General features: G+C 38.0%; 1 long non-coding RNA gene across 1 annotated transcript; it reads left to right on the top strand.

Moving 5' to 3' along the window:
- The first annotated feature begins 9826 nt into the window (after positions 1-9826).
- LOC145860395 (uncharacterized) lies at positions 9827-10546 on the top strand. Its single transcript, XR_014380426.1, has 2 exons — positions 9827-9861; positions 9991-10546. It is a non-coding gene; the product is annotated as an uncharacterized LOC145860395 (long non-coding RNA).
- Positions 10547-15623: the final 5077 nt, after the last annotated feature.

The following is a 15623-nucleotide window of genomic DNA, read 5'->3' as shown; positions in this document are numbered from 1 at the left end:
TGTCTCCTCAATTCCCGACCACTCAAACCACCTACCAGAATGCAACTTATATCAGTGAGTTCAACAAATTAGGCTTCGTGAAGACATTAATTTCCTGTCTATAAAATAATTTCTTAATAAGTAAACATGCAACTGCTCCTGCTATCTAAATACTTCTTGAATGTTTTTTAATGTTGTTGAAACTCCTAAATTGTAGCAGTTCAGTTGATTTGTTGCTATAGTGACAATGTTTTTGTGTGCTCACAGAACTTACAGATACTTCATTTGCCATCGTCCTTGGTTTCAAAATAACCAATGTAACCCAGGAGTCTCTAAGTAATAGACTCACACTCACCAATGAGACCGAAACCCAGATACAGGATTCAATTAACATACTAGTAAGATACTGTACTTCTATACATAAGATACATCCATGGTCATGTTCAGGTCATGATAGTAATTGACAACTTGATGTTTTGTCCCCTTTTAGCTCCATAAGGTTCTCAGTGAACCAGATGGCAAACAGTTTAAATTTCCCAACGCCAACTTCATGTAAGTACAATGTCATAACCTTGAACCAACCCATCTTTCTCAACTGCACTCTTTAGAATTTCTGCAGATTTCATTTAGCTTGGTACAGCTAAACAGGATGAAGGGAACATGTTTAACTCTCACACAAAACCCATTTTTACATCCACAGTGACGATGGCACTGAAATCACGGCAAACGTGACGTATGTATACAAAGAGGAAGATGTCAACCAGCCTAGTAGTTTTCTACAGGAAGTCTTAAAAGTCTCAGGTATGCTGCTTTTGTTACCATACGGTTGTCATTTCTATGTTTTTTTTATGACAGTGAGTTATCAAACACCATGTAATGTGTATAATACTCAATCTCGAAAACACTTATATATCTATGTTATGTGACATATTACAAGTTTATAATCCCTCTAAAATGTATTTTCATTTCTATTCTAGGTCTCCTGACCGCCACTGTTGCCCCAACAACAACTATCAGCAACACACCACTTCCTACCCTTTTGACTTCAGTGACATCAACAACTAGGTAAGCAAGATCATTTATTATAATTATTTCATACAATTGAATTAACACTTTGTCAATCAAGGAACCTTTGCAACAATGAACCATGTATATCCATGCTTGTGTCGTTAACTACTGATGTTTTTAATAAAAGCATCCAAAATGTCAACCTTTCTTTAGGAAAGCTCTTTGAGTACATCAATCGGTCAAAAGGCGCAATATAAATCCAATCCATTATTATTAATGTGCTTGCTGAAGGCAAGACCACTAGATTTAAGACATACTTTTTCAAATTATTTTAACATTTTCTAAACTTTCTAAACTAAAACAATTTAAATTAGTATAAATTAGCATATAATAACCCAGCAAAAATAATATTAACTCTTGAACCGTTCAAGCTAGAGAGACCGAACCAACTTTCATATGTTCAGGCTATCCTATCCTATCCTATCCATCAATCAATCTTTCCATCTACCTACTTTTTCCAATTATAACCAGTCACTACCATTACTACTGCAGTGACTGCCAATACTATGACTTATTTTACAACCATGAATACTTTAAGACAAGCTAGCAAGTACACACATTTTCTGTAGGAAATGTAATTTTCCATGTATTATTATTTTCTCTTAGATTCGGCACAGTGGGGGTTTTTGTTGAACTGATTTTCAAGGTGAAAACACCAGTCCCCACTGAGGATGATGTCCTTGGTGCCGTCAAGAAGCAACTGTCTCCTCAATTCCCGACCACTCAAACCACCTACCAGAATGCAACTTATATCAGTGAGTTCAACAAATTAGGCTTCGTGAAGACATTAATTTCCTGTCTATAAAATAATAAGTAAACATGCAACTGCTCCTGCTATCTAAATACTTCTTGAATGTTTTTTAATGTTGTTGAAACTCCTAAATTGTAGCAGTTCAGTTGATTTGTTGCTATAGTGACAATGTTTTTGTGTGCTCACAGAACTTACAGATACTTCATTTGCCATCGTCCTTGGTTTCAAAATAACCAATGTAACCCAGGAGTCTCTAAGTAATAGACTCACACTCACCAATGAGACCGAAACCCAGATACAGGATTCAATTAACATACTAGTAAGATACTGTACTTCTATACATAAGATACATCCATGGTCATGTTCAGGTCATGATAGTAATTGACAACTTGATGTTTTGTCCCCTTTTAGCTCCATAAGGTTCTCAGTGAACCAGATGGCAAACAGTTTAAATTTCCCAACGCCAACTTCATGTAAGTACAATGTCATAACCTTGAACCAACCCATCTTTCTCAACTGCACTCTTTAGAATTTCTGCAGATTTCATTTAGCTTGGTACAGCTAAACAGGATGAAGGGAACATGTTTAACTCTCACACAAAACCCATTTTTACATCCACAGTGACGATGGCACTGAAATCACGGCAAACGTGACGTATGTATACAAAGAGGAAGATGTCAACCAGCCTAGTAGTTTTCTACAGGAAGTCTTAAAAGTCTCAGGTATGCTGCTTTTGTTACCATACGGTTGTCATTTCTATGTTTTTTTTATGACAGTGAGTTATCAAACACCATGTAATGTGTATAATACTCAATCTCGAAAACACTTATATATCTATGTTATGTGACATATTACAAGTTTATAATCCCTCTAAAATGTATTTTCATTTCTATTCTAGGTCTCCTGACCGCCACTGTTGCCCCAACAACAACTATCAGCAACACACCACTTCCTACCCTTTTGACTTCATTGACATCAACAACTAGGTAAGCAAGATAATTTATTATAATTATTTCATACAATTGAATTAACACTTTGTCAATCAAGGAACCTTTGCAACAATGAACCATGTATATCCATGCTTGTGTCGTTAACTACTGATGTTTTTAATAAAAGCATCCAAAATGTCAACCTTTCTTTAGGAAAGCTCTTTGAGTACATCAATCGGTCAAAAGGCGCAATATAAATCCAATCCATTATTATTAATGTGCTTGCTGAAGGCAAGACCACTAGATTTAAGACATACTTTTTCAAATTATTTTAACATTTTCTAAACTTTCTAAACTAAAACAATTTAAATGAGTATAAATTAGCATATAATAACCCAGCAAAAATAATATTAACTCTTGAACCGTTCAAGCTAGAGAGACCGAACCAACTTTCATATGTTCAGGCTATCCTATCCTATCCTATCCATCAATCAATCTTTCCATCTACCTACTTTTCCCAATTATAACCAGTCTCTACCATTACTACTGCAGTGACTGCCAATACTATGACTTATTTTACAACCATGAATACTTTAAGACAAGCTAGCAAGTACACACATTTTCTGTAGGAAATGTAATTTTCCATGTATTATTATTTTCTCTTAGATTCGGCACAGTGGGGGTTTTTGTTGAACTGATTTTCAAGGTGAAAACACCAGTCCCCACTGAGGATGATGTCCTTGGTGCCGTCAAGAAGCAACTGTCTCCTCAATTCCCGACCACTCAAACCACCTACCAGAATGCAACTTATATCAGTGAGTTCAACAAATTAGGCTTCGTGAAGACATTAATTTCCTGTCTATAAAATAATTTCTTAATAAGTAAACATGCAACTGCTCCTGCTATCTAAATACTTCTTGAATGTTTTTTAATGTTGTTGAAACTCCTAAATTGTAGCAGTTCAGTTGATTTGTTGCTATAGTGACAATGTTTTTGTGTGCTCACAGAACTTACAGATACTTCATTTGCCATCGTCCTTGGTTTCAAAATAACCAATGTAACCCAGGAGTCTCTAAGTAATAGACTCACACTCACCAATGAGACCGAAACCCAGATACAGGATTCAATTAACATACTAGTAAGATACTGTACTTCTATACATAAGATACATCCATGGTCATGTTCAGGTCATGATAGTAATTGACAACTTGATGTTTTGTCCCCTTTTAGCTCCATAAGGTTCTCAGTGAACCAGATGGCAAACAGTTTAAATTTCCCAACGCCAACTTCATGTAAGTACAATGTCATAACCTTGAACCAACCCATCTTTCTCAACTGCACTCTTTAGAATTTCTGCAGATTTCATTTAGCTTGGTACAGCTAAACAGGATGAAGGGAACATGTTTAACTCTCACACAAAACCCATTTTTACATCCACAGTGACGATGGCACTGAAATCACGGCAAACGTGACGTATGTATACAAAGAGGAAGATGTCAACCAGCCTAGTAGTTTTCTACAGGAAGTCTTAAAAGTCTCAGGTATGCTGCTTTTGTTACCATACGGTTGTCATTTCTATGTTTTTTTTATGACAGTGAGTTATCAAACACCATGTAATGTGTATAATACTCAATCTCGAAAACACTTATATATCTATGTTATGTGACATATTACAAGTTTATAATCCCTCTAAAATGTATTTTCATTTCTATTCTAGGTCTCCTGACCGCCACTGTTGCCCCAACAACAACTATCAGCAACACACCACTTCCTACCCTTTTGACTTCAGTGACATCAACAACTAGGTAAGCAAGATAATTTATTATAATTATTTCATACAATTGAATTAACACTTTGTCAATCAAGGAACCTTTGCAACAATGAACCATGTATATCCATGCTTGTGTCGTTAACTACTGATGTTTTTAATAAAAGCATCCAAAATGTCAACCTTTCTTTAGGAAAGCTCTTTGAGTACATCAATCGGTCAAAAGGCGCAATATAAATCCAATCCGTTATTATTAATGTGCTTGCTGAAGGCAAGACCACTAGATTTAAGACATACTTTTTCAAATTATTTTAACATTTTCTAAACTTTCTAAACTAAAACAATTTAAATGAGTATAAATTAGCATATAATAACCCAGCAAAAATAATATTAACTCTTGAACCGTTCAAGCTAGAGAGACCGAACCAACTTTCATATGTTCAGGCTATCCTATCCTATCCTATCCATCAATCAATCTTTCCATCTACCTACTTTTTCCAATTATAACCAGTCACTACCATTACTACTGCAGTGACTGCCAATACTATGACTTATTTTACAACCATGAATACTTTAAGACAAGCTAGCAAGTACACACATTTTCTGTAGGAAATGTAATTTTCCATGTATTATTATTTTCTCTTAGATTCGGCACAGTGGGGGTTTTTGTTGAACTGATTTTCAAGGTGAAAACACCAGTCCCCACTGAGGATGATGTCCTTGGTGCCGTCAAGAAGCAACTGTCTCCTCAATTCCCGACCACTCAAACCACCTACCAGAATGCAACTTATATCAGTGAGTTCAACAAATTAGGCTTCGTGAAGACATTAATTTCCTGTCTATAAAATAATTTCTTAATAAGTAAACATGCAACTGCTCCTGCTATCTAAATACTTCTTGAATGTTTTTTAATGTTGTTGAAACTCCTAAATTGTAGCAGTTCAGTTGATTTGTTGCTATAGTGACAATGTTTTTGTGTGCTCACAGAACTTACAGATACTTCATTTGCCATCGTCCTTGGTTTCAAAATAACCAATGTAACCCAGGAGTCTCTAAGTAATAGACTCACACTCACCAATGACACCGAAACCCAGATACAGGATTCAATTAACATACTAGTAAGATACTGTACTTCTATACATAAGATACATCCATGGTCATGTTCAGGTCATGATAGTAATTGACAACTTGATGTTTTGTCCCCTTTTAGCTCCATAAGGTTCTCAGTGAACCAGATGGCAAACAGTTTAAATTTCCCAACGCCAACTTCATGTAAGTACAATGTCATAACCTTGAACCAACCCATCTTTCTCAACTGCACTCTTTAGAATTTCTGCAGATTTCATTTAGCTTGGTACAGCTAAACAGGATGAAGGGAACATGTTTAACTCTCACACAAAACCCATTTTTACATCCACAGTGACGATGGCACTGAAATCACGGCAAACGTGACGTATGTATACAAAGAGGAAGATGTCAACCAGCCTAGTAGTTTTCTACAGGAAGTCTTAAAAGTCTCAGGTATGCTGCTTTTGTTACCATACGGTTGTCATTTCTATGTTTTTTTTATGACAGTGAGTTATCAAACACCATGTAATGTGTATAATACTCAATCTCGAAAACACTTATATATCTATGTTATGTGACATATTACAAGTTTATAATCCCTCTAAAATGTATTTTCATTTCTATTCTAGGTCTCCTGACCGCCACTGTTGCCCCAACAACAACTATCAGCAACACACCACTTCCTACCCTTTTGACTTCAGTGACATCAACAACTAGGTAAGCAAGATCATTTATTATAATTATTTCATACAATTGAATTAACACTTTGTCAATCAAGGAACCTTTGCAACAATGAACCATGTATATCCATGCTTGTGTCGTTAACTACTGATGTTTTTAATAAAAGCATCCAAAATGTCAACCTTTCTTTAGGAAAGCTCTTTGAGTACATCAATCGGTCAAAAGGCGCAATATAAATCCAATCCGTTATTATTAATGTGCTTGCTGAAGGCAAGACCACTAGATTTAAGACATACTTTTTCAAATTATTTTAACATTTTCTAAACTTTCTAAACTAAAACAATTTAAATGAGTATAAATTAGCATATAATAACCCAGCAAAAATAATATTAACTCTTGAACCGTTCAAGCTAGAGAGACCGAACCAACTTTCATATGTTCAGGCTATCCTATCCTATCCTATCCATCAATCAATCTTTCCATCTACCTACTTTTCCCAATTATAACCAGTCACTACCATTACTACTGCAGTGACTGCCAATACTATGACTTATTTTACAACCATGAATACTTTAAGACAAGCTAGCAAGTACACACATTTTCTGTAGGAAATGTAATTTTCCATTTATTATTATTTTCTCTTAGATTCGGCACAGTGGGGGTTTTTGTTGAACTGATTTTCAAGGTGAAAACACCAGTCCCCACTGAGGATGATGTCCTTGGTGCCGTCAAGAAGCAACTGTCTCCTCAATTCCCGACCACTCAAACCACCTACCAGAATGCAACTTATATCAGTGAGTTCAACAAATTAGGCTTCGTGAAGACATTAATTTCCTGTCTATAAAATAATTTCTTAATAAGTAAACATGCAACTGCTCCTGCTATCTAAATACTTCTTGAATGTTTTTTAATGTTGTTGAAACTCCTAAATTGTAGCAGTTCAGTTGATTTGTTGCTATAGTGACAATGTTTTTGTGTGCTCACAGAACTTACAGATACTTCATTTGCCATCGTCCTTGGTTTCAAAATAACCAATGTAACCCAGGAGTCTCTAAGTAATAGACTCACACTCACCAATGAGACCGAAACCCAGATACAGGATTCAATTAACATACTAGTAAGATACTGTACTTCTATACATAAGATACATCCATGGTCATGTTCAGGTCATGATAGTAATTGACAACTTGATGTTTTGTCCCCTTTTAGCTCCATAAGGTTCTCAGTGAACCAGATGGCAAACAGTTTAAATTTCCCAACGCCAACTTCATGTAAGTACAATGTCATAACCTTGAACCAACCCATCTTTCTCAACTGCACTCTTTAGAATTTCTGCAGATTTCATTTAGCTTGGTACAGCTAAACAGGATGAAGGGAACATGTTTAACTCTCACACAAAACCCATTTTTACATCCACAGTGACGATGGCACTGAAATCACGGCAAACGTGACGTATGTATACAAAGAGGAAGATGTCAACCAGCCTAGTAGTTTTCTACAGGAAGTCTTAAAAGTCTCAGGTATGCTGCTTTTGTTACCATACGGTTGTCATTTCTATGTTTTTTTTATGACAGTGAGTTATCAAACACCATGTAATGTGTATAATACTCAATCTCGAAAACACTTATATATCTATGTTATGTGACATATTACAAGTTTATAATCCCTCTAAAATGTATTTTCATTTCTATTCTAGGTCTCCTGACCGCCACTGTTGCCCCAACAACAACTATCAGCAACACACCACTTCCTACCCTTTTGACTTCAGTGACATCAACAACTAGGTAAGCAAGATCATTTATTATAATTATTTCATACAATTGAATTAACACTTTGTCAATCAAGGAACCTTTGCAACAATGAACCATGTATATCCATGCTTGTGTCGTTAACTACTGATGTTTTTAATAAAAGCATCCAAAATGTCAACCTTTCTTTAGGAAAGCTCTTTGAGTACATCAATCGGTCAAAAGGCGCAATATAAATCCAATCCATTATTATTAATGTGCTTGCTGAAGGCAAGACCACTAGATTTAAGACATACTTTTTCAAATTATTTTAACATTTTCTAAACTTTCTAAACTAAAACAATTTAAATGAGTATAAATTAGCATATAATAACCCAGCAAAAATAATATTAACTCTTGAACCGTTCAAGCTAGAGAGACCGAACCAACTTTCATATGTTCATGCTATCCTATCCGATCCATCAATCAATCTTTCCATCTACCTACTTTTTCCAATTATAACCAGTCATTCTATTACTCTTGCAGTGACTGCCTCTACTATAACTTATTTTACAACCATTAATACTTTAAGACATGCTAGCAAGTACACACATTTTCTTTAGGAAATGCAATTTTCCATGTATTATTATTTCCTCTTAGATTTGGCACAGCCGTGGTTTTTGTTGAACTGATATTCAAGCTCAAAACACCAGTCCCCACTGAGGATGCTGTCCTTGGTGCCGTCAAGCAGCAATTGTCTCTTCAATCCAAGACCACTCAAACCACCTTCCAGAATGCAACTTATATCAGTGAGTTTAAGAAATTAGGCTTCATGAACACATTTATCTCCACTCTATAACATAATTTCTTAATAAGTACACATTCAACTGCTCCTGCAATGTAAATACTTCTTGAATGTTTTTTAATGTTGTTGAATCTCCTAAATTGTAGCAGTTCATTTGATCTGTTGCTATAGTGACCTTCTTTTTGTGTGCTCACAGAACTTACTGATACTTCATTTGCCATCAACCTTGGTTTCAAAATAACCAATGTAACCCTGGAGTCTCTAAGTAATAGACTCACATTCACCAATGAGACCTACATCCAGATACAGCTTTCAATTAACACACTAGTAAGATACTGTACTTGTATACCTAAGATACATCCATGGTCATGTTCAGGTCACGATAGTAATTGACAACTTGATGTTTTCCCCTTTTAGCTTCGTGAACTTCTCAGTGAACCAGACGGCAAACAGTTTCAATTTCCCAACGCCGACTTCATGTAAGTACAACGTCATAACCTTGAACCAACCCATCTTTCTCAACTGCACTCTTTAGAATTTCTGAAGATTTCATTTAGCTGCTGCTTGTACAGTTAAACAGGAAGAAGGGACCATATTTAACTCTCACACATAATCCATTTTTACATTCACAGTGCTTATGGCACTGAAATCAGGGCAAACGTGACGTATGTATACAAGGAGGAAGATGTCAGCCACCCTAGTGGTTTTCTACAGGATGTCTTAAAAGTCTCAGGTATTCTGCTTTTGTTACCATACGGTTGTCATTTCTATGTTTTTTTATGACAGTGAGTTATCAAACACCATGTAATGTGAAAAATACTCAATTCCGAAAACACTTTTATATCTATGTTATGACATTTTACAAGTTTATAATCCCTCTAAAATGTTATTTTATTAATATTCTAGGTCTTCTGACCACCACTGTTGCCCCAACAACACCTACCAGCACCACACCACTTCCTACCCTTTTGCTGACTACTCCTTTCAATACCACAAGTGTTGGAGGTTTTCCTGGCTGGGCTTTGGCCATTATCATTCCTTGTGGCATCACTATCATTCTGGTACCCCTGTGGATCCTGCTATGTGTACGTATAGGCCTGTGTTCACATGTATACTATGAAAATAGTTTACATAGTATTTCATCAAATAAGCTGTTTATTTTCTGCAATGATATTTTAGCATGTGAATCATGTTTCCCCATCTTTCTTTTGCAGTGTATGCTATGTGGCTGCTGTGCAGCTGTACGGAGACGCTGGCACAGACGCAGATCTTACAATGTACAGTACACCACCAGAAACGGACTCTTCTGAGGTGACAACACTAACATCAGTGGGCAACTGTCATCACAAGAACAGCCAATTATCTATCTATATCTGCTAATCAAGAGACTTCATTGGGTGCTTGCATCTATTTTTTTTATCATGATAAGAAAATTCATAATGGGCTTAATAATCCGCAAGTTTTTTGCACATTGTACAATTTTTTATATTATACATCTGATTGTTAATCAAAGTTACAGCTGAGCTGAACAGTATGTATGTTTATGTATTTATTAGCTATGTACTTTATGTGGTTTCAAGCTGTGCTGTCCACTGACTAAAGCGGTTATCAGTTATTTATTGAATGTATAATAAGGTAGATTAAAATATTTATTTGAGTTTTGTTATTTCCTCTCTTGATTAACTATTAACTAACTTATTTTCAACTGCAATACAGTACTTGTTTCTTCATCACACAGTTTGACAAATGTAATAAAGACTTTGCAAATCAGTATTAGTTAAACATTTTATGAATTGGTTTGACTCATGAGGGTGATTACAGCCAGCACATCTAAACATCAAAGGAAGTCAAGATTGTACGACCTGGCACCTTACGCTCAGAAATATCTAACACAATTTAATATCTTACAGTACCAGTCAAAAGTTTGGACACACAAACTCATTCAAGGATTTTTCTTTCTTTTTACTATTTTCTACATTGTAGAATAATAGTGAAGATACCACAACTATGAAATAACACATATGAAATCATGTAGTAACCAAAAAAGTGTTCAAATAAAAATATATTTTAGATTCTTCAAAGTAGCCACCCTTTGCCTTGATGGCAGCTTTGCACACTCTTGGCATTCTCTCAACCAGCTTCACCTGGAATGGTTTTCCAACAGTCTTGAAGTAGTTCCCACATGTGCTGAGCACTTGTTGGCTGCTTTTCCTTCACTCTGTGGTCCAACTCATCCTAACCATCTCTATTGGGTTGAGGTCGGGTGATTGCGGAGGCTAGGTCATCTGATTTAGCACTCCAAATAGCCGTTACACAGCCTGGAGGAATGTTGGGTCATTGTCCTGTTAAAAAATAAATAATAGTCACACTAAGCGCAAACCAGATGGGATGACGTATTGCTGCAGAATGCTGTGGTAGCCATGCTGCTTAAGTGTGCCTTGAATTCTAAATAAATCTCAGACAGTGTCACCAGCAAAGCACCCCCACACCATCACACCTCCTCCAAGTTTCTTCTTCTTATTGGTGTCCTTTAGTAGTGGTTTCTTTGCAGCAATTCGACCATGAAGGCCTGATTCATGCAGTCATCTCTGAACAGTTGATGTTGAGATGTGTCTGTTACTTGAACTCTGTAAAGTATTTATTTGGGCTGCAATCTGAGGTGCAGTTAACTCTAACAAACATATCCTCTGCAGCAGAGGTAACTCTGGGTCTTCATCTCCTGTGGCAGTCCTCATGAGAGCCAGTTTCATCATAGCGCTTGATGGTTTTTGCGACTGCACTTGAAGAAACTTTCAAAGTTCTTGACATTTTCCGAATTGACTGACCTTCATGTCTTAAATGACTGTTGGACTGTTGTTTCTCTTTGCTTATTTGAGCTGTTCTTACCATAATATAGACTTGGTATTTGACCAAATATGGCTATCTTCTGTATACCACCCCTACCTTGTCACAACACATCTGATTGGCTCAAACGCATTAAGAAGGAAAGAGGATTTCATTCACTTGCTATCTGGCACTGTAAACAAACGCATGCCTTACGGCGAGGATAGCTGTGCTGCAAGCCCAGCTTCAGACGCAATCGTTAGGCAATGGCAATTTCAGTGTAGGAAAGGATGAAACAGCGTCTGTGCCACCAGTAAGTACAGATAGTAACGTTAGTATAAACCCCCTCGCACGGTCCCCGCAGCCGGACAACTTTATCATGGCTTCTGGAGGGAAACGCTGTAGGAATGCTCAACTGGTGTCGCTTATTCAGCCGACAGAAACTTTCAATCGGTTCTCCCCATTAAGCAAGTCGGAGTCAGAGGCCGAGACTTCTCTGGTCTCTACTCCTCCTGTTATGGGGTCTGAGACGCCGAAGCCTCCCACCATTAGCTCTGACAAATTGAAAACCCTAGTCATTGGCGACTCCATTACCCGCAGTATTAGACTTAAAACGAATCATCCAGCGATCATACACTGTTTACCAGGGGGCAGGGCTACCGACGTTAAGACTAATCTAAAGACAGTGCTGGCTAAAGCTAAAACTGGCGAGTATAGAGATATTGTTATCCACGTCGGCACCAACGATGTTAGGATGAAACAGTCAGAGGTCACCAAGCGCAACATACCTTCAGCGTGTAAATCAGCTAGAAAGATGTGTCGGCATCGATTAATTGTCTCTGGCCCCCTCCCAGTTAGGGGGAGTGATGAGCTCTATAGCAGAGTCTCACAACTCAATCGCTGGTTGAAAACTGTTTTCTGCCCCTCCCAAAAGATAGAATTTGTAGATAATTTGCCCTCTTTCTGGGACTCACCCACAAACAGGACCAAGCCTGGCCTGTTGAGGAGTGACGGACTCCATCCTAGCTGGAGGGGTGCTCTCATCTTATCTACGAACATAGACAGAGCTCTAACTCCTCTAGCTCCACAATGAAATAGGGTGCAGGCCAGGCAGCAGGCTGTTAGCCAGCCTGCCAGCTTAGTGGAGTCTGCCACTAGCACAGCCAGTGTAGTCAGCTCAGCTATCCCCATTGAGACCGTGTCTGTGCCCCGACCTAGGTTGGGCAAAATTAAAGATGGCGGTGTTCGCCTTAGCAATCTCACTAGTTTAAAGACCTCCTCCATCCCTGCCATTATTGACAGAGATTGTGATACCTCACATCTCAAAATAAGGCTACGTAATGTTAGATCCCTCACTTCAAAGGCAGTTATAGTCAATGAACTAATCACTGATCATAATCTTGATGTGATTGGCCTGACTGAAACATGGCTTAAGCCTGATGAATTTACTCTGTTAAATGAGGCCTCACCCCCTGGTTACACTAGTGACCATATCCCCCGCGCATCCCGCAAAGGCGGAGGTGTTGCTAACATTTACGATAGCAAATGTCAATTTACAAAAAAAACCAACAACAACGACGTTTTCGTCTTTTGAGCTTCTAGTCATGAAATCTATGCAGCCTACTCAATCACTTTTTATAGCTACTGTTTACAGGCCTCCTGGGCCATATGCAGCGTTCCTCACTGAGTTCCCTGAATTCCTATCGGACCTTGTAGTCATCGCGGATAATATTCAAATTTTTGGTGACTTTAATATTCACATGGAAAAGTCCACAGACCCACTCCAAAAGGCTAACGGAGCCATCATCGACTCAGTGGGTTTTGTCCAACATGTCTGGACCTACTCACTGCCACAGTCATACTCTGGACCTAGTTTTGTCCCATGGAATAAATGTTGTGGATCTTAATGTTTTTCCTCATAATCCTGGACTATCGGACCACCATTTTATTACGTTTGCAATCGCAACAAATAATCTGCTCAGACCCCAACCAAGGAGCATTAAAAGTCGTGCTATAAATTCTCAGACAACCCAAAGATTCCTTGATGCCCTTCCAGACACCCTCTGCATGCCCAAGGACGTCAGAGGACAAAAATCAGTTAACCACCTAACTGAGGAACTCAATTTAACCTTGCGCAATACCCTAGATGCAGTTGCACCCCTAAAAACTAAAAATATATGTCATAAGAAACTAGCTCCCTGGTATACAGAAAATACACGAGCTCTGAAGCAAGCTTCCAGAAAATTGGAACGGAAATGGCGCCACACCAAACTGGAAGTCTTCCGACTAGCTTGGAAAGACAGTACCGTGCAGCATCGAAGAGCCCTCACTGCTGCTCGATCATCCTATTTTTCCAACTTAATTGAGGAAAATAAGAACAATCCGAAAAAAAATTTATACTGTTGCAAAGCTAACTAAAAAGCAGCATTCCCCAAGAGAGGATGGCTTTCACTTCAGCAGTAATGAATTCATGAACTTCTTTGAGGAAAAGATCATGATCATTAGAAAGCAAATTACGGACTCCTCTTTAAATCTGCATATTCCTCCAATGCTCCGTTGTCCTGAGTCTGCACAACTCTGCCAGGACCTAGGATCAAGGGAGACACTAAAGTGTTTTAGTACTATATCTCTTGACACAATGATGAAAATAATCATGGCCTCTAAACCTTCAAGCTGCATACTGGACCCTATTCCAACTAAACTACTGAAAGAGCTGCTTTCTGTGCTTGGCCCTCCTATGTGGAACATAATAAACGTCTCTCTATCCACCGGATGTGTACCAAACTCACTAAAAGTGGCAGTAATAAAGCCTCTCTTGAAAAAGCCAAATCTTGACCCAGAAATTATAAAAAACTATCGGCCTATATAGAATCTTCCATTCCTCTCAAACATTTTAGAAAAAGCTGTTGCGCAGCAACTCACTGCCTTCCTGAAGACAAACAATGTATACGAAATGCTTCAGTCTGGTTTTAGACCCCATCATAGCACTGAGACTGCACTTGTGAAGGTGGTAAATTACCTTTTAATGACGTCAGACCGAGGCTCTGCATCTGTCCTCGTGCTCCTAGATCTTAGTGCTGCTTTTGATACCATCGATCACCACATTCTTTTGGAGAGATTGGAAACCCAAATTGGTCTACATGAACAAGTTCTGGCCTGGTTTAGATCTTATCTGTCGGAAAGATATCAGTTTGTCTCTGTGAATGGTTTGTCCTCTGACAAATCAACTTTAAATTTCGGTGTTCCTCAAGGTTCCGTTTTAGGACCAGTATTGTTTTCACTATATATTTTACCTCTTGGGGTTGTAATTCGAAAACATAATGTTAAATTTCACTGCTATGCGGATGACACACAGCTGTACATTTCAATGAAACATGGTGAAGCTCCAAAATTGCCCTCGCTAGAAGCCTGTGTCTCAGACATAAGGAAGTAGATGGCTGCAAACGTTCTACTTTTAAACTCGGACAAAACAGAGATGCTTGTTCTAGGTCCCAAGAAACAAAGAGATCTTCTGTTGAATCTGACAATTAATCTGAATGGTTGTACAGTCGTCTCAAATAAAACTGTGAAGGACCTCGGCGTTACTCTGGACCCTGATCTCTCTTTTGAAGAACATATCAAGACTGTTTCAAGGACAGCTTTTTTCCATCTACGTAACATTGCAAAAATCTGAAACTTTCTGTCCAAAAATGACACAGAAAAATTAATCCATGCCTTTGTTACTTCTAGGTTGGACTACTGCCATGCTCTACTTTCTGGCTACGCGGATAAAGCACTAAATAAACTTCAGTTAGTGCTAAATACGGCTGCTAGAATCCTGACTAGAACCAAAATATTTGATCATATTACTCCAGTGCTAGCCTCCCTACACTGGCTTCCTGTTAAGGCAAGGGCTGATCTCAAGGTTTTACTGCTAACCTACAAAGCATTACATGGGCTTGCTCCTACCTATCTTTCCGATTTGGTCCTGCCGTACATACCTACACGTACGCTACGGTCACAAGACGCGGGCCTCCTAATTGTC

This window comes from Salmo salar, chromosome 14, assembly GCF_965601325.2.
Source record: "Salmo salar chromosome 14, fSalSal1, whole genome shotgun sequence".
Taxonomy (NCBI): domain Eukaryota; kingdom Metazoa; phylum Chordata; class Actinopteri; order Salmoniformes; family Salmonidae; genus Salmo; species Salmo salar.
This window is presented reverse-complemented; position numbering and strand designations above follow the sequence as displayed.